The following is a 21,036-nucleotide window of genomic DNA, read 5'->3' on the forward strand; positions in this document are numbered from 1 at the left end:
CATGTCCCAAAAACTACACTCGATCTAACCAAAATTCACACTTACTGAATTTAGCATACAACTCATGTTCTCTCAATTGAGTCAGTACTATCCGAAGGTGTTGGGCATGCTTTTCCTTGTTCTTGGAATATATCAAGATATCATCAATGAATACCACCACAAACTTGTCCAACTCTGGCATAAAAATTGAATTCATGAGAAACATAAAGAATGCAGGAGCGTTGGTGAAACCAAAAGACATGACTAGGTATTCATACAGCCCATACCTAGTAGAAAAAGTTGTCTTTGGTTTATCTTGTGGTCTAATCTTGATCTGAAGGTAGCCTGAACAGAGATCAATCTTGGAGAACACCTTGGCACTAGCTAGTTGATCGAACAAAGTACCAATACGAGGTAAAGGATACTTGTTCTTAATGGTTACCGCATTAAGACGGCAGTAATCCACACACATCCAAAGAGTGTCATCCTTCTTTACAAAAATGGTTGGACAACCCCTTGGTTAAAAGCTAGGATGGATGAATCCCTTTTCCAATAATTCTTCTAACTATTTCTTCATTTCAGCCAATTCCTTCGGGGCCATGCGATACGGGCGTCGAGAGATAGGAGCAGTATAAGGCTCTAACTCAATGGAGAACTCTACATCTCTGTCCGATGGCAACCTAGGTAGATCTTTAGAAAAAAAACATCCTAGAACTCACATATCACAGGAATAGAGGCAAGATCAGGAGAAGCTTCAGCATGAGCAGCAACAGGTAAGACTAGATCTATGGGCATAAGAATAGACATCCTATCCTTAGAAGAAGGAAGCCATAACTCAACAACTCTCTTCTTCAGATCCAAAACTAAACCATATACACGCAACCAGTTTATTCCGAGAATTGCATCAATGCCTTGCCCAAGCAGTACCATGAACTAGAGACGGTAAGTGTGAGTGGCTAGCACTAAGCTTACTATGTCCATTCGAGTATTAACGCACAACTATGCACCCAAAGTACTGATTCTATAGGCAAAAGGTATAGCCATAAGAGATATATTATGCCGGTGCACAAATCCCATGCTCATGAATGAATGTGATGCATCAGAATCAAACAACACATAAGCTGGATGGGAATCAATGGTGAACATACAACCATCATCAGCCTCTGTGAAATTAACCTATCCAGATCAACTCACTGGCACTTTCTTCTTGATAACTGTCCGCTTGATTAGCCTGGAGTTAGCTGAAGGCTGAGCAGACTGGGCCAGCTAGTTTTGTGGACACTCTTGAGCATAGTGGCCTTCCTTGCCACACTTGAAACAAGCACCAGGCTTATTCCCTTGTCCTAAACAAGGTGGGACCTACTGTCCCTAGGGCTGCTGAGGTTGCACCTACTGAGTCGGTGCATGATACTGAGTGGAAGGAGCCTAAAAGGTCTACTGAGGCTATCAAAATGAATGCCCACCCGAAGAATGATAGGGCACCCACCTGACAACCTATACTTTCTAGCATGGGGGTGACCAAAAGACCCAGTAGCCACCCACTTGTGCTTCCATTCTGCTTGAGATTCATGCTGCAAGCCATCCATGGCAATAGTAGCATTCATCATCGCCCCAAAGGTCTAATAGTTCCCAGTATATAACTCCTTCTGTAGGCTACAAGAGAGGCCATGAAAGAAGTGGTCCCTTTTCTTCTCATTTGTATCAACATGAGTCCCAGCATACTATGACAAGTGGTTAAACTTGTTGACATAGCCCATCACGAACATGCCCCCTTGCCGAAGGTCCAGAAACTCTGTCAACTTCCTGTTTAGAACACCAGCAGGAATATAATACTCTCTGAAGGCCATAGTGAACTCCTACCAGGTCTAGAAACTCTGTCAACTTCCTGTTTAGAACACCAGCATGGCATTGAATGTATCCCACCATGCACTCATGGATCCCAACAACTGTTATGCTGCAAAGTACACCTTCTGCTCATCAGTTACGGTGAGCAGCAGAAACTTTTGCTCCAGAATGCGAAGCCAATGCTCCAAATTTAGAGGCTCAGTTGTTGGCGTGAATGTGGGTGGGTGCGTCTTTAAGAAATTCAAATAAGAGCATGGTCCCTCAGGACCGCAGGCACCACCCCCATTCCCACCATTGCCCTCGTGGCCTCCACAGGCGAAGCCACCAATAGCCTGTGCCAACAGCTCCATGGCATGAGCTGACTCACGATGAGTAGCCAACATCTCCACATGAGTCATCGGAGGTGGTGGTGGTAGAGGAGGAGCCAGAAGTGGAGCCTCATGGCTCTCCCCGTTGTCGTGCTCATTGCCCTAGTCACTTTCACCTTGGCCTTCGCCAAGACCGTGGCCCACCCTGGCACTGGTGCTCCTGTGACCGAACCTCAGGTACATCTATAACAGATAGGAACCAACCATTTAGGACAACCCTCCAGATCAGAAACAAGGGATTAGAGAAATGATAAGACGTTTATTAAAGCATTCTTTTAATTTATCCTATCAATTTACTAATCCAAATTATATGTGTAGGGGGAATTTAGTTTTAGCAAGATTCTCTTATCATGATGCATGTATCGGCCTATACGTTCACTCAAGCCAGAATATAGCGGCATTCGCAAGAATTTTTGGCACATCGCACTCACTTTCCGTATACTAAATGATTCTTACATAGCGTAAGTTAGCATACCTATAGAAAACTGACTAGATAAAACCAGTGCCGCTATCCTAGATAGACCATATTGCTAGGGCTTATACTTATTTACATAATTTTATCGCATCCTACTTTTCACAAACTTTTGTTGGTCAAATTTTAGTTTTTCTAAAAGAGTGATGAAATTTGTAGACTCATTATTGGCTCTAGTACCATCTGTGGCAGAACCACCCGAAATAACGGACTTACGAAGGTGCTTGTCTTCCACTGACACTAAGCGCCCTGAGAGCGAGCTACATCGGGCGGATTCCATCAAGCACACCCCGAGGGAGAGCCCGAATAATCCACATTTTCCCCCAAGGATCCAATAATGAGAACGAGTTACAAACTTAGTCCATTTCATACATCCAGAGTTCTTAAAAATTGTATTATTACATTACCAAATTTAGACTATGGAATATTAAACAGCGGAATGAAAATAAACATCTATTAATAATAAGCAAGGATCTGTCTGTGCCCACTAGAAGAATCCTTCACACAATGGCTACTCCTTAAGCAGTACCTGCAACAGGGATAAATAAACTCTGAGAACACAATGTACTCGCAAGACTTATCCGACTTGTGGGAATAATTTCCTGACTCTAAGGGGTTATGATAAGCTTTATAGTTTGTTGGTTTTCTTTTTGCAGAAAGCAATACTAATAGTGTATCCTTATTTATGTTATTATTAGCAGTCATGATTAATTCATTACCTAGCCATTCTATGTAAGCACCTGTTCTACTTTCAAGCAAGGGTTGAGCAAACAATTCTATTTCATCACCTTTCCTCTTTTAGTTCTTACTACAGTGTTAGAGTGTAGACAAGTCGTACTAACACGGCGGCAATTCGCGAATCAATGTGCCTAGCTGGGTACCCAAAAACACACGCCCCGCTTGTACCCCTAGCACAAGCAGGACCAACCCACCACTCTCCTATTAAGGGGTCTAGGTCCCCATCCAAACTTGGACTCCAAGCCCCCGCTCCTGAGTCCTAGACTCAGTGCGGTGCTTAGACCTCCACCATCTCCGCCTCCAATCAATCGGTCTAGAAAGAGCTAGAACCTACGACAAAAAAGCAACAAGTCTTCCCTATGCCCATACCTAAGTATGTGCTCGGGATAATAAATCTGTGACTTGCCTAGAGTTTATTGCAATGGTCGGTCCTTAACCAACATAGACAGAGAAAAAGTGCAACCAAGCTATGCCCCGTTGGCCGCAGGACACAATCTCTTACACCCATCAATACCCAAACCATATCCCTGCCCGGTCTCCATTTTCCTTTCCACCATTTTATCATAAGTGATCTTAGTAATCACCTATTGTGAGTAATGACATGTTACTCACACTACCGAAATCCTGAGCATAGCAGCTACTCAACCTATACTAGTAGGACTCATAGGTAGATATATCTATCCATGTAGTTTCCATAAAATGCCTGTAACGTAAATGCACATCATATATATATTCAGTGATCATTCAAAATAAGGGTTATGCACCGGAGCTTGCCTTGGGCAGGCGGGGTGTCAACAAAGTCAGCAACAAATGGCTCCGGTGCTCCCTCCTATATGAGAATCTCCTCCTCATACTCCTCAATGATCTCCTCATAGTCATGTTCGTCCATAGGCATGAACTCTACCAACTTGTTATCTACATACATGAAATGATGTTGCAACACTTAGTAATACAGCAACAACAACTGTTAAAATACGAATACACCTATCAAGCTACTAAGCTAGTTCTACTGACTAAGGTGCTAAAATTACCTATTGTTACCACTAACAGGTATGAAACATGGCATGTATTATCTTAACAACTAAAGGCATTCTTACTCTTAATATCGATTTACTATATATATACTAAAACAAGGAGTACTAGCTAATCTATTTATCAACCTACTCAAGGGCTACAAAAATTACCTAGACGCAAACTCAAAGCGGTGGGCGGCAAAGTGATGAACGGAGATGGGGTCCTAAGCTCCCCCCATGATGACGGACCTCCTACAGTGGTGGTAGCCATGTTCCCGTGAGCCAAAGCACAAACGACGGAAACGAACCAAAGAATGGGCATTAGTAACTCACTCAGAACCTACCAGACATGGTGGCTTGACCAGGGATGAACCGAGTGCATCCGGCCACGCACGCACGGCAAGCTTTGCGAGGGTGGTGGTGGCGCGACCGAGCCAACGGTGTCGGGAAGGCAGTGGTGGTGGAAATTGGGTGCGCACGGAATGGAGGGGAACAGGGCGAACACACTATGCCAATGAATTGAACGGAGGTGAACGGTGCGAGGTGAATTGGGTGAGCGCCGCCGTTCGGCCTTAAGATGGCCGATGGGGGAGAAGATTCCAAATTAAAGCACTACGGCGCACGGCTACGACAAAGGATGAGCTAAGTGTGTAGCTAGGTTCCCACTCAATCGCCTGGCGCACTCAATTGCTAGGATTAGACTGGGACTACGAGTTGGCCTTGGCATGGCTCGGTGACTCTGGCACGATGCCATTAAAGGCGTAGGTGACCTAGGAAGGCAACGTGGCGCTTGTCGCTCAATAGATGAGGACAAGGTCACACACAGGAGGCTACACGTGCGTGTCCAGAGTCGACATGGCTTGCACAGTCGTAGCACCTTAATTTGTAAGCTGGCGGTGACACGGCCATGTGCCGGTGCCGTAGGCGCGAGCAGCAGTGGCAGTGGCGATGCGACGCAATTAGCGCAGGTGCACATGAAGTGACAACACGACGTAGAGGAAACGTGCGTGCTGGTGATGACGACTGTGGCCCTAGAATTGCCACTACACCTAAGCGGACCAACAATGGCAACAGGTGGAGCAGAGCCGGCACGGAGTGACGCGGGCGGTCCTAAGGCACCGGCAGCAACGTGGACAGCAGCACATGTCGTGGCAGTGGGGAGGAGCAGCTGCACACCCGGCAGCCGGCCACCGTGACCGGTTAGGCTTGGCCAGACACACGCGTGTGGCCGGCGCACCGATGACGGCACAGGGACACGGTGACCGCATCAACACGAGGAATCGCCTGGGAACGTTGCGCACGCTTTTTAAAGCGTTCGAAAAACCCTGAAACATTGATCTAATTACCAAACCACCTATACCATTCTCAAGAGGGCATATCAAGTTACTAAAACCAGCCATGAAACCACACCACCCTTTAACCTAATTGCTCTACAAAAATTGCCAAACTTGGCCTTGTGAAACCGCTTCCCGACTTAGGAAATTCGACAAAGTCTCGATCGGATTCGCGTCGAATTCGATTTCCAAGCTATTCGGTACGCTAGCTAGTGAATTCATTTCATGGCCTCAAGTATTTCATCATCACCTACATGGTTTGTGTTTCTAACTTTACTAAAATTCTGTATATACGTTCTATAGCATTTTCGCTTAATAAAAATTGATTTGAAACCCTATGTAAAATAACTCGACTATGAAATGTAACTTTTGTTTCGCGTTTCCGTTAGTCATTTCTAGTTATAGAAATTGATTTACACACTATTTTACATACACTATCACATAAACATGATGCCCATGAAGTGTTTTAGCAAACATTTATAGTGTAACACCTGGGCCACCTCCGAGCTGCTGCTGCCGTGTGCCCTCGTACCACCCGGTTGGCACCTTCCCTGGGTTGCCCTCTCGCTATCTCTTTAGCACCGAGTGAGCCCACCCGTCTTTGCCATAGTCGGGCTGTTAAAGTTGTTTCTGTCATCGCCAGTCACCATGACCGTCCCTCCCTCTCCTCCAAATTCGTGGAGCACAACGCATCTCCATCTAATTCCTTTTAGATATGCCCTACACGCCGTCACAGGCCATCACGGTCCTACGTGGTCGCACGAACCCTGCGATGGGCTGGTGGCCCTGCACCCCTGGAGGCCACCCCTCCGTCGCCGCCATACCCTCCCTGGCCGGTCTTGGCCGCCGTTGGATCATCCCCGCCTTGGTGCTCTCCTCTGGTGACGCTTGGGGACGAGGGAACGGTGAAGATAGGAAAATATAGGGGCTAAATCGCATAGATGGTGAGGCATATACATAGTGTTAATAGTTGGAACGCGATTTAAAAATAGAAAGGGGCCCTTTTTGCAAAATTGCAGCGCGCAATTGGGCCTTCCCTTCGGGTTGGCCTGCTCCTGCGCATGGGCTGGTTGCTCACCCATGCCTGGGCTCGTCCGCGTGGGCCAGCCGTTTTCGACTGCTGGGCCGTCGCCTGCCCACGTTGGGCCGCACACGTGCCTATGGGCCAAGCCTGACCGCTCAGGCCTTGTCTTTTTGTGTAGTTTTTGTTTTGTTAATTCAACGCTGTTCAAAAATTGATAATAAAATATAGAAAAATCACAAAAATGCCAAACTAGTTTTGTTAGTCTCCTAAAATCATGATCTATCTGATAGTGTATTTTGTTCGCATAGGTTCTGTATATTTTTAGGGTTGCTCTAATTATTTTAAAATATTTAATATTGTTAAAATGTGAACTTGTGGGAATTTTTGTGAGAAAATTGTGATAGTGTTAACTCTAAAAATTTTACAGTAAATTCCTAATATTATTAGCTGCTCATTGTAATTTTTGTAACTCCAGAATAATTAGTTTGCTAGATAGATAATGATGCCTTATTTTGAATAAAGATTAAATCAATAGAATAGAATAAAGAAACACCTTAGAATTGTATAACTAAAACACTTGTTGGGAAATGACACCTTTCTTGACGATGCTGATGCGTAGATTAGTACGTTATTCATTAGAACTCGCTTGTTCATTCGTAGTATGTACTCTATTTAAGAATTTTTGTTGCCTTGTTAATTAACTGTTGCATCATCTCTGCATCGCATTACATACCATAATAGGGACGATGATGAATCATGGAGCCATCTGGAGTAGCAGAAAAGATGGTGTCTCGATAATCGTGTCACCAAGATGGAATACTAACTTTTGGTTATTTCTTACCTAGGCATGCCCCGGTGCATAACCCCTATTTTTCTGCACTTTATATTATGTTTGTGCATTAAGTTTTAAGGAGTTGAGTGAAACTCACTTGCATATATATATATATATCCTATGAGTCTTACTAGTATGATAGGATCGTGTAGATTGTTATGCTACAGGACTCTGATAGAAGTCGAGTGATTACCTGTCACTCGCGAGAGATAGGAAATATATTATTGTGGTTACTATATTATTATCACTTGGAATATATATGAATGATAAATGGAGACCGGGTAGGGGTATGGTTTGGGTATTGGTGGGTTGGTGGGTGTAAGAGGTTGTATCCTGCGGCCAGCAGGGCATAGCTTGGTTACACTGTTTTCCTGTCTGTGTCGGTTAAGGACCAGCCATTGCATTGGGTTCTAGGCAGGTCACAGACTTATTATCCTGAACACATACTTGTGTATAGGCGTGGGAAGACTTGTTACTCTCTTATCATGGGTTCCGGCTCTTTTCGGACTGACTTTCAGGGTGGTTTTGGGTGGAGGTCCAAGCACCGCACAAAGTCTAGGACTCAGGGGTGGGGGCTTGGAGTCCAAGTTTGGACGAGGACCTAGACCCCATCATAGGAGGGTAGTGGGTTGGTTCTGCTTATGCCTAGGATATAAGCGGGGTGTGTGTTTTGGGGGTACCCTGCTAGGCACATCGATTCACGAATCGCCGACGATTCGGTATGACTTGTCTACAATTTAGCACTGTAGTAAGAACTAAAAGATGAAAAATGGTAAAATGATTCTGATTACTTACCACCTGCTTGAAAGTAGCACAGGTGCTTACATAGAATGGTTAGTTAATGAACCAATGTTGACGGCTAATAAAATTGAATATAAGGACGCACTTTTTGTAATGCTTCTGTAGATGCAATAAACCTACAAGCCAGATAGCCTTGCATATCCTTAGAGTCTTTTCTTTCCTCCTGTCGGTAAGTCTTTTTTAGTACAATTGAGTACTCAGAGTTTTATTTTCCCGTGTTGCAGCCTTGCAGGTGACAGGTGGATGCTAGAGCTGATCCTTGTGTGTGGATTCCTCCTAGTGGGCTCAGAGAGGATTCCTTTACGCTACGATCATAGTCTTTATTTATAACTCTCACTAAATGTTTTTTTATAAATGGAAGTTTTATAATCTGTTGTCATAGTTTATATATCAAGGTTTTATCATGTCATGAATAGATATTTATTTTCGCTGTAACTCTGATCATATATTTATATTCTGCTGTTAAATTAAATTGTTCATAACTCTGATAACATGTTCATATTCCGCTGTTATAATAATAAATATTATACTCTAATGTTACATGGAAAGTGATGTAAGAAATGGTTAAAAATGTTGTAAGCTTTATTCTCTCATTTATAATCCTGATGAAAAATATGGATTTTCAGGTTCTCCCCTGGGGTGTGCTCGATAGAACTACGTAATTTGGTGTTCTCCCTTGAGTACTTAGTGTCTAATGGAAGACAAGTACTTCTGGGGTTCTGCTACAATTATCCGATGTTGTGGATGGTAGTCAGGTCACAGACTTATTATCCTGAGCACATATTTGCTTATGGGAGCAGAAAGGCTCGTTACGCTCTTGTCGTGGGTTCCAGCTCTTTCTGGACCGGGTGATTGGAGGCAGGGAAAGGTGGAAGTCTAAGCACCCGACTAAGACCGGGTCTCAAGTATGAGGGCTTGGAGTCTAAGTTTAGACGGGGACCTGTACCCCGTGACAGGAGTGGTGGGTTGGTCTTGTTTGTGCCTGGGGTATAAATGAGGTATGCGTTTCAAGGTACTCAGCTGGGATACATTGGTTCACGAATCGTTATTTTCGTAAGATGGTATGACTTGGCTATGGTCTAGCACCATAGTAAGAATTGGAATATGAAAGATGGTAAAATAATTCTGATTGCTCACCACTTGCTTGAAAGTAGCATAGGTGCTTACATAGAATTGTTAGTTAATGAACTAATGATGATAGCTAATAAAATTGATTATAAGGACGCATGTTTAGTAATGCTTCCGCAGATGCAATAACCCACAAGCCAGATAGCCTCGCATATCCTTAGAGTCTTTTATTTTTCTCCTGTCGGGTAAGTCTTGCTGAGTACAATCGAGTACTTATTGTTTTATTCCCCCTGTTGCAGGTGATCGGAGGATACTTAGAGCTGACTCTTGTGTGTGAAAACCTCCTAGAGGGCTTAGAGAGGATTCCTTTCACGTTACGATCGTAGTGTTTATTTATAACCCTCACTAAAGATTTTTATAAGACAAGTTGTAAAATCTGCTAGAATCTCTTGTATAAAAATGTCCACTATGTTAATGCTCCACCATGTCATTAAATTAATCCTACTTTCTCTATAACTCTGATAACATTGTTATATTCTGCGATTATAATCAATTGAGGTAATATTCTACTACTGTAATAAAGTGATGTAAGAAATGATTTCAGAATGTTGTAAGATTTATTCTCTCATTTATGATCCTGATGGAAAAATGTGGATTTTCGAGTTCTTCCTTGAGGTGTGCTCGACGGAACTGCGTAGTTTAGTATCATCTCTTGGGCACTTAGTGTCTAATGAAAGATAAGTACTCCAGGAAGACATTAGATTAGACGGTTCTACCACATTAATGAGACACTGCTCCATTTTTTAACAATTCCCTCAGCTTGTGAGCACTAACAGGAGTGCAGGTAGTGGTATTGTCCACCACTCCTTGCAACTTGATGACCTTGCCTTCATGAGAAAACTGTATTGTCTTCAGCTTGTAATTAATTGTCATGGGACTGAAATCCTCCAACCGTCTTCTCCAAGGATCGAGTCATAGCACTTAGGGCACGTACAGCCCACAGACGGAGGTCATCTGTAAACGCCTCGAATTTATCGTACAGACAGGTAAAAAGACAGGGCATACAACCCATGGTCTATTTCGTTGTCTACATGCTGTTTAATGCTTTGCATGTAGCCAAGATCAATGATAAATTAATTTTTGTATACCATTGTGTTGCATGTAGCTTCTTGATTAAACACTAGCCTTGCAAAGGCACGTCCAGGTGTTCTGCAAGTCACGTGCATTCCAACAGTTTCGGATATGGAACAAATAACAGTGATCGGCAAGTCTGAACATATGGATAAAAGTGATCTGCAGGTCTGAACATACATAAAAGTGATATTTTCAGAACTGAAATCTCCAAAAACACATTCCCCACCAATTGAAATCACCAACATGGTGAGATCAACTACAGCAGTGAGTGAAGTCACAAATATTCACAAGTATTCGGTCCAAATTTTCAGACAAGCTGCAGCAGCAGCAGCCAGTAAATATTCAGGAATTTTTTTTGCAAAGGATCACAGCAGCTAGCATCATAGTTCATAGCAGGATGACCCTAACATGCTTAGTAGTTCATAATTTTCAGAAAATTAGTGCAACGCCAAAACAGAAACCAAGTGAAATGCACAAGTGTAGGTACCGTTTGTCATCATTCAGTTCACTAGTAGAAAACAAGCAAAACTGCCATTCACATTCAGACTCGCACTATTAGGTAACATTTCACACTGTCATTTCCAGAATCAAACAGATACACTAGTTTTCAGAGAACATATACACTAGTTTTCAGATAACAATAGTAACTGGTGTCCTTTGACAATGACTGAAATTTCAGAAAAATAGCAGCTTGCAAAATCAGCCACATAATCCACTTCTCAGTCCTAACCATTTCGTTCTCGTCATCATTCACTAGAATAGGTTGCTACTAGTATTGGTTGACAACAACTGCTAGTATTGTTTAAGAAAAATAAGATCACTGCTACTACTAGTGTTTAAGCAAAATAAGATCGCTGCTACTTCAGATCACTTCAGATCTGTTTTCAGAAAAAAAAATGCAGTAATCTAATAATGAAAACCATGTACTAATAATCAAAATTCAGAAACATCTACTGATAATCAAAGACGCCCCGCCGTGGCTAGTGAAGCCGCCGATAGGGGGGGATTGGGCCGTGCCGGATGCAGCCATGGATGAGGACGATGCTGATGTTCGCCGTTGCCGCCGCTGATAGGGAAGAGAGGCGCCGCCGGGCCGGATACGCCGCCAAAGGGGATGAGGCCGGCCGCCGAGCTGGATCTGCCTCCAACAGGGAAGAGGCCCGCCGCCCTGCTGAATCGACCAATGGAGGAAGATGCCCGTCCGCCGCTGACCTTGCCCTTCGGCCCCGCCGCCACTCTCATCGCGGCGCCGCCGCCGTGGATTTGGCGCGAAAATCCATTCCCGCACGCCCTCAACTTCCTCTGCGCGCGCGCGTCCACAGTGGATGGATCCTCCCGCTCGTCGACTCCCCCGTACAACGCGACTCTAGAGAGACGAGGGCTTCTTGGACCACGAGCCACGCTCGTCGTCTCGACGGGGCGAGCTCGTCTCCTCACAACCGGGGTTCTTTTTGTAAAATATACGACGTACAGACGGCGTGTACAGACGTGCTGTACATGCCCTTAAGAGGTAACACTTTTTGCATCTGAGACAAAATTGTGTCCCTGTATAAACCACTTCAACTGGGATACTTGCTGATCACACAACATCAATCCTCCATCAGCTGCTAGAAAGGTACTGGCATCACAAGAGGTTGCTCTAAGCTTCAGATGATGGACCAGCTGTTCACTCACAAAGGTCCCAACACTTCTTGAATCAACCAACACAAGCGCCTTGTGCTTCCCAATTTGAGCCAACAACTTCAGTGTCTGTCTGTTGACTGTTTGAGGATTAGGTTCAGTTTGGACAGCTAACACCTCCTGGTCTTCGACAGCTGATTCCACCTCACTCTCATCATCATCATCATCATTAGATTGCACAATGCCCAAGGCATCCAGGAACTCCTCCAACACATGTAACGAAATGTGAGGGAGACAAGTATGAGCAGGGCTCCACTTCTCACCACACTTGAAGCATAATCCGTTTCTTCTCCTGAAAGAGTTGAGGCTAGCCAGATAATCCTCAGCTTCTGATTTGTGAGCCTTGATCACAGGTTTCGTTGTGTCCATCGCTCTCTGCTTCTCCACAGCAATCCCTGAACGTGCAGTTGATTTGGTGAAATCCCGCCCAGATGACTTCGAATGTTCGTGCTCTCGTTCTTGTTCCTGAATCAGCGCCAGAGCGCTCGCGGTGTCGACGTCGTGAGGCCGGTGAAGCAGCAGCGCCGACCTGATGTCATCGCGGAGATCACCCACGAATCGCGTGATGAAGAAGGTGTCATCGTATGCCGGGCTGTAGAGCAACATGCCATGGGCCAGCTTCCCGAACGCCGCCTGGTACTCCAGCACCAAGGCGGTCTGCTTCAGGGCATTGAATTGGCGAAGAAGTACCTCGTACTGATCCTTGTCAAATTTCGCCATCACCATCTCGCACAGCTTCTCCCACTCGGCAATCCGGCCACGCCTCTGCACGGTCTGCAACCAAGTCGACGCGGGCTTTTTGAAATCCAGCACGGCGAAGCGCGACTTCATCGTCGCGTGGACGACATATACCTCGAAATAAAGTTCACATTGATCACGCCACCGACAGGGGTTAGATCCATCGAATTTGGGGAATTCCATCTTCGGAAACGGGGGATTGTGATGTCCCGAATCCTCATCAGAAGCAGGTGCCTGAACTAGAAGGGGTTGGGGAACGGGACCATAGTGCGTACCGTTGCCCGGGCGAGGCGGGGGAAATCCGAGGATTCCACCGCCAGCGTCCCGGATTTGATTGTCGTCGCTGTGCCCCATGGGCGAGTTCGGTCGCGGAGGCATCGCACTTGACGACGCTCCGGGAGCCGTGTTGAGGTCGAGACCCGCCGCAGCCGGTGGCGGATGGTGTTGCGCGCTCCACTCCGCAACTAGTGGAGGATGGTGTTGTGCGCTCCAATGAGGTGGCGGCGGTGGTGGTGGAGGACGAAACTCGAGGCGAGACACACGCGACGTCGTCTCCTCGACCCGAGTCGCCGTCGCCGTGGTCTTCTGCAACAGGGTGCCGAGAGACCCGTCCGCCGTCTCCTTCCAGGTCTCGAGCGCTCCAAGCTTGTCCAAGGCGGTGGACATCATGTCCTGGAACCCGGCGAACTGCTTCGCCATGGCCTGCATCGTCGTCTTCAATTCGTCGACGGAGGCCGCCATCTCCAGCTGGGAATTGGGTGGATTCTTCTTCTTCGGCGCCAGGATTTGGGGAAAAAAATTTCGCTGATACCAAGTGTTATGATCTAAGATAACTACGGGCTCGTTCGTTTGGAGTCGTTCCTGTCCGGAACGATTCCTGAAGTCTGCTACATACAGTTTAAATAAACATTCCTGGCCGGAACGGTTCGGGGACGTCAATCCCTGGGAACCGAACAGGCTCTAAATGGTATATGAGGGGGAATCGTAGCAAGAATTGGGGAAGAACATGATGGAACACGGCAGAGTTCGTGGGTTTGGGAAGTTTTAGGGAAACCAGAGTTCTGTTCTTCGTTGACGAATCCGTAACACCGGCGCAGCTTATAAGCTTGCCGGCCGCCAACCGCCTAAGCGCTACACCCACGCCCAGCCCATTACATGATGACGGCCCACGTCCTATGGGCTATAACTGATATCTGACCAGGCAGAGTGGCAGAGATCCTCCCCTGTTTCAGAACGAAACGGTCGGCAGTGTCCAGTCGGCACCCGGCAACCAGGCATGCGATGTGCCGTTGACTTGGGCGGAGTCTCCCTGCGCTGCCATCCCCGTGCTATGCACGCACGGACCGGGCAAGGAAGGAATAGTCCAGGCCATTTGGTAAAGAGCATGCGTGCTATTAAAAAAGATCGCAATACTATGTATACTTCTGAAAAAGTTCAGCGATCTTTAACGTCACTGTTTTAACTTTTTCGTGTCCTCCATGCCACTTCCGTCAGTTTGGGCTCTAACGCCGTCAAACAGCAGGTGTGAAAAGACGAAAATGCTCTTAAGTGTAAATATGTCATTAATTTTTTTTAGCATCTTAACGACTTTAAATGAAAAAAACTCAAAACTAGAAAGTCGTAGATCTCGTCGAGATCTATAATTTTTATATAAAAATTATTTTCATTTAATTCTACAAAAAAATATGATTTGATATGATTAATATATCTTAGAAAAATCATATTATTTTTTTGCGAAATTAAATAAAAAAAATTTATATGAAAATTATAGATCTCGACGAGATCTACAACTTTCTAATTTTGAGTTTTTTCCATTTAAAGTCGTTAAGATGCTCAAAAAAAATGAATGACATATTTAAACTTAAATGCATTTTCGTCTTTTCACACCTACAATTTGACGGCGTTAGAGCCTAAACTGACGGAAGTGGCATGGAGGGCACGAAAAAGTTGGAGCAGTGGCGCTGAAGACCGCTGACCTTTTTCAGAGACACACAGAGCATTGCGATCTTTTTTAATGACACCCAGGGAATTCCCCTTTCTTAAACACGCTTTCCGTTCTAAACCTCTGCTGTGTTGTTTGATGCCAGGACACTTCGGAGAAAACTTTGTATCGCACGGTGTACGTTAACCTGAACCATATTCGTCGAAACGAAAAGGGGAAGGAAATGCAGCCGTACCTCTGGGGTCGTAATACCTCTGTCCTGCGGAGGACTTTATGCGAGCCGGATAACGACTTGAGTCATCACTTCACTGTAGCGCGTAACAGTTCGAATAAAGTCACTAGTCCCTAGCTTAGCTTAACTAACCGCGTGCTATCCTCTGCCAGGTCGAGCTCGCGAGGACGAGTTGTCTCATGCACTGAACCGTACCCGAGTGGTAAATGCGAAGACGAACATCGCGCACGTATAGGTACAAACCCATGGTTGCACTGGTAATTGTCCGGTTAGTTTGGGTTAGTTTGGCTGATAAGGCATAATTGAAAGTACTATTAGCTGTTTTAGTGCAAGAAAAAAATATTGTTCGTGGACTCAGAGACTTATAAGCCAAAACGAATGAATGTCACCGGTGATGGACCTTGCCGGGGGCGAACCACAGCCATGCACGGACCATTCTTCTGCCTTCTTCATAGGATCCGGTACCGATCAATGTAGTCTAGCAGTGCGTAGTAGGCCTTGCTACCTGTACGCGTGCATCCACGCACGTCGTCGACGAACATACGTAGCCGGGACATGGCACCAACCAACCAACCAACCTAATCACGACAGCAATTCTACGGGGAGTGCAGTACTGGAGACTCCGCACCAACCCCCCAGCTACGTACGTCCAGTTCCGGCACCGCGGCAGCTAGCTGCGCGAGGGCCCAAGGCAGAGGGTGCAGCCATGCGCAGTGCAGGCGGGAGCGCGGGACACACACACTACCGGCTGGCGTTCGGCGTTCCCAAGGCGAACGAATACAGGGCCCCCGCGCGCGGTTGGTACGCGCGTCGCGGTCCGCGCGCAGTGTGATCCAGGCGGGCGAGGGCGAGAGCTGCGCGTCTGCTGGCTTGTTGGGACGCTCACGCCCACCGGGCGCGAGCGTGGTGGTGGGAGCCCGGCTGCCCAGGAGACGGGGCCCCGGCGCGTCACGGGCCGGCGAAGCTGCGCTTGCGAGGCCATGACCCCGTACCAAAACCCGGGCGCCGCGTGCGCCCGGGCACCAGGGCAGTCAGGCACCTCGCACCAACCGATCGTCGTGCTCTGCCGCCTGGGCGGATGGAATCGAGCTGGAGCGGATGGGATGGTCGCGTCGCACTTGCATGCAGTGCCGGGGGCAGTGCATTTGCTCTCGGCGGATACGGCTGTGGTTCGTGCTTAATTGGGACATCCTTGCTGCCTTTTGGCATGCACTTGGCTGAAAGCTACGTGCGCCCGACCGGTCCGATCCCGGCGAATCCAGTATAGTCCGGCGGGCCCAAAATTCTCTGTTCGTTTCCTCCCAGCCCGTGTCGGTTCCGCAGGCACTGATGGTGATCGCACATCCCATTGGAACACAAGAACCGACACTAAATTACACAGCAAAGATGCCAAACCTATTATTTAACTTCATCGATATTAATTCACGCCTGGTTTTATTAACATGAAAAGAACACCTTTTTTTTAACATTTTGTCGCTCATGCCATCGCTTATCTACACAACACAAGATGACAAAGAGGGAAGACCGTCGTCGGCTCCATTCCTTCCTTCTGAATCCAGGCGCCGATCCAGCTGATGCGACAAGCATTCACTGCATCCTGCCTACAGTACCCCAGTCTGATAAGTTCATCAGCCGATTCGGCGCCGCCCAAAACAAAGGTACACTGTAGCTACAGTACCATTTTGTTTTTATTTGGTAATAATTGTCCAATCGTTAACTAATCAGGCTCAAAACGTTCGTCTCGCAGAGTACAACCAAACTGTGTAATTAGTTTTTGATTTCGTCAACATTTAGTACTCCATGCATATACCGCAAATTTAATATAACAGGAAATCTTCTTTTTCATAGCGCCAAATTCCGGAAATGGGGGAACTAAACATGAGCCAGCACGCGCTGACTTCACTGCCAAAGTGCAGCATTCAATGCATACGCGAGATTCACACTGTTCCGAGCCCCAGCTGACGACGCCTCGGCGACGACTTTTGGTGCCGTGAGCGCTGGCACGCCGATTTTTTTTTTTTTGCCCTTTTCTTTTTGAAAGTTTTTTTTACAAATATACTCCTGTATCCTTTTAAAATCTGCACTCTTAGCTCGACGTTATGGATGGTGGCGCCAAATTTACACATCTTGGCGCCAAAGGGTTTGGCGCCTACGTCGGAGGACCACGTCGGTATCAAAGTAGAGCCGGGGCTGACATGGTTGCCAGCTCAGCGCCGTGGATTTTGGCACCTAGGTTTTGGGGCACCTTGACGTCACAGATATTGGCGCCGTAGATCTTGGCACCGTGCCCGGCGCCAAATATCTTGGTGCCGTTCTGGCCTTACAGGTGGGCCCGTTTTCTTTCTCTCCTCCTTCCTATCTTGTTCTCTCTCACGCCTCTGTCTCCGACGCCGCTCGTCGTCGCGCCGCGCTGCCCCGCGCCCATCCTGCGTGCCGGCCGTGGCCAGCCCGCCCATCCCAGCGCGCCGCGCCGGTAGGCGAGCCCGCCCCGAGCACCGGCGCCACGGCTAGCCACGCCCCGCGTGCCCCGTCCCGCAAGCCGGTCCACGCGCCCCCGTCCCGCGCCACGCCTACGCGCGCCGGCCGCGGCCCACGCCCCACCCCACGCGTCGCCAAGCTACGCCCGGCCCCCGCGCGTCCTGGGCCGCCGAGGCCGCACGCCGTGCTGCGCCCCGCCGGTCGGGAGTGCCCGATCGCGCCCATCCCTACCTCGCGCGCCAAGCCACGAGGTGTCGTGCCCCGCCCACGACTGCTGCGCCGCCCTACCCGTCGTCAAACCCAGATGGTCGCGCCCGTGCCAGCCCCTGCTGCGTCGCCCTCCCTTGCCCGCTCCACAAGGGCAGTGGGGTGCCGTTTGCCGGCCTCCTGTGGCCGCCCACCCCGCTCGCTTGGCCACTCCGGTTGCGGGGCGGGTGCACGCGTGGGCGCACGACAGCTTCATGAATAAACTATAGAACTAGCATGTAATGAAGACTACTGAGTGCAAAGAGGCAAGTTTTCGTTCCTCAGGGCATCGAGATTCTCCTCCATCGCTGCTTTCGCTCGGTGTGCACGCTCAAGCTTTTTCTCCCTCTCCTCCCTGAATGCAGCAACACGCCTCATTTCCTCCTCTTCCTTGTGCTCCTTTTCTGCAGCCTCCTCTCCGCATCTCTTCTTCATCTTCTCCTTGTCCTATGACACAATATCAATTCATCACCATCTTGTTAATGCGGCGCTAACGAAGTGTAGGTTCAAACGCAAAATTGAAACATATCCAATACATCTGCCTATACGTGTTCTCTTCATCGGACTTGGCTACCTTGCAAGGATCGCCGCAAAAGGACATGGGCACTGGAACACCACTAGACAGAGGCAATGGGTCGAATGCATTCCAGTCATCCGGCCATAACTACAATTTAGCCATTTTCATTCAAAGAACCGAAAGCAATTAACATTAAACCCTACACCTAGGGTTTCCCATTTGATCCACAACAATGAACCCATAACATAACAACGTGCGATGAGGTTACCTTGGTTTGCTAGCTTTTCCACGTCTTAGCATCCTACGGTTGTGTAATATAAATATTAAAATTGAATAAAACCCTAAGTAATGACGATTCTTAAGTTAAAAAATCCGTCTAATATATACCGAATTGATGTGAAAAAAAACTAGGAGGGAGCGATGATGCCTTGCTCTTGAAGATCTACGGATCAAATCAAAGTTTCCAAGGTCCAATATGTCTATTCGTGAGGTAGGGCAAAGTGGGGAGAAGAAAAACCCGAGAGGAGAAGAAAGAAGAGAAAGAAGGGTCGGGCAGGAAGGTTGGGCACCGGGTTAAAACACCACCTCGGCGTCATAGATCTTGGCGCCGAGAACGGCGCCAATAACCACGGCGCCAAACTCAGCGTCAATAACCTCGGCGCCGTGCTGCCTACTAGGTCAGTGTCCACGCTGTCAACGTGGCCCCGACCTAGGCGCCAAACCCTTTGACGCCGAGACTTATAAGCTCGATGCCACCAATGATGACGTTGAGTTAAGGGTCCAGATTTTAAAAGCATTACTCTAAAGATATATTTGTGAAAAAATTAAAAAAAAAGGGCAAAAAATAAAAAATTCGGCGTGAGTACACGACTGCTTTCATCGGCGCCGGCCGAGGCTCGAGAAGATTTTGAAACCATTACTCCAGAGGCATTTTGATTAGCTCGCATGCTCGCCCGCCCAATCGACCTCAACCGGCTCACCGCCCTTTCATTCAGTAGTTTTCCTCCGTACTAGCTAGTAGTAGCTACTACCACCTCTGCCTCTTGCATTTCCAGTTTCGGATCTTCAGCGCACGTTTAGTTGGGTGAAAGTTGGAAATTTGGCTACTGTAGCATTTTCGTTTTTATTTGGCAAATAGTGTTCAATCATGGACTAATTAGGCTCAAAACGTTCGTCTCGCAATTTCCAAGCAAACTGTGCAATTAGTTTTTTCGTCTATATTTAATGCTTCATGCATGTATCGCAAGATTCGATGTGATAGCTACTGTAGTACTTTTTTGAAATTTGGGGTGGAAACTAAACTCGCGCTCAATGCACGCGCGAATCTGCGCAAAGATTTCCGATTTCTAGCGAGGGATTGGAGTTGGTTGTTAGCCCGTGGTTGACTCTCTCAATTTACTCCGTCCCGGGCCGCCTTCTGGAAGTGTAGTAGGAGTATAAACATGAGCTCCGAAAAAAAAGGTTAGCAGCCCCCTATTTTTTTGTCGCGATAAGTGCCAACGAGACTAGTGATGGATCGCCAGAACTCATTAGCTCAGACTATCCTTACTCGTCCACCTCTATTTTTATCTTAAAAAAGAATATTTTATTTTAGTCATCGAGATTCTCTACTCTATACCTATTTCTTCTACACCCGTATTATCTCTATCCCATACTCTATATCCACTATTCCATATTTTATTCTTCTCCCTCTCTCTTTCTCTCTCCCACCGAGGCCTTGTTTAGTTGGCGATTTTTTTGGAAATGGTACTGTAGCACTTTCGTTGGTATTTGGCAATTAGTATCTAATCATAGTCTAATTAGGCTTAAAAAATTTGTCTCGTGAATTTCGTCTAAACTGTATAATTAATTTTATTTTTTTATTTATATTTAATGCTTCATGCATAGGTCCAAAGATTCGATGTGACGGAAAATCTTGAAAAATTTTGTAAAATTTTAGAAACTAAACAGGCACCCACTCTCTCTCTCTCAGCTACAGTGTTGCCCAGTGTTTAGCGTGGCCTCTCGCGTGCGCTGAGTTTAGTGGTTTCCTGTGCAGCCGATGCCGTACCGGCGACTTTGCAGGTGAGCGATGCGGGAGCGCGGCAGGCTACCGCTGGCGTACCGGCCCCTTTGCAGGTCAGCGGTGCGGTCAGTCGGCGGTTGACAGCCAAACAGTAAGCACTGTTGGCATAGTGTACGTCTCCTACCATCGAGCAGTAGTATATCAAATCGCCGCCGTCAGCGTTGGTGTATGTCACGCCGGCCACGGGCGTTGGGCCGTTGAGCCAGCTGTGTACTGTACTATTGGAGAAGCAGTAGCACGAATGGAGTTACAGTAGGTTGCCTTGCCGTGCATTGAATACCCTGAAAACGCCGTGCCGCCTTTTCGAATTTCGACCGTGTACAGTACGGTGTCGCTCCGGTTTTCCAACCTGTCCGCGGTCAAGTGTCGTCACTGTCCTGTCCACTCGCTCCCCCTCGTAATGCGGACAGGTGAAAATGACTCGGATCAGAGAGCCCGCGGACGGATAACCTCTCTCAGGCCCAGCCATAATGCATGGGGTACTACAGTATACTACTGTACAGCTCTTGTCCGATCCACCGCGTACCCTG

The sequence above is a fragment of the Miscanthus floridulus genome, chromosome 5, assembly GCF_019320115.1.
Source record: "Miscanthus floridulus cultivar M001 chromosome 5, ASM1932011v1, whole genome shotgun sequence".
Lineage (NCBI taxonomy): Eukaryota > Viridiplantae > Streptophyta > Magnoliopsida > Poales > Poaceae > Miscanthus > Miscanthus floridulus.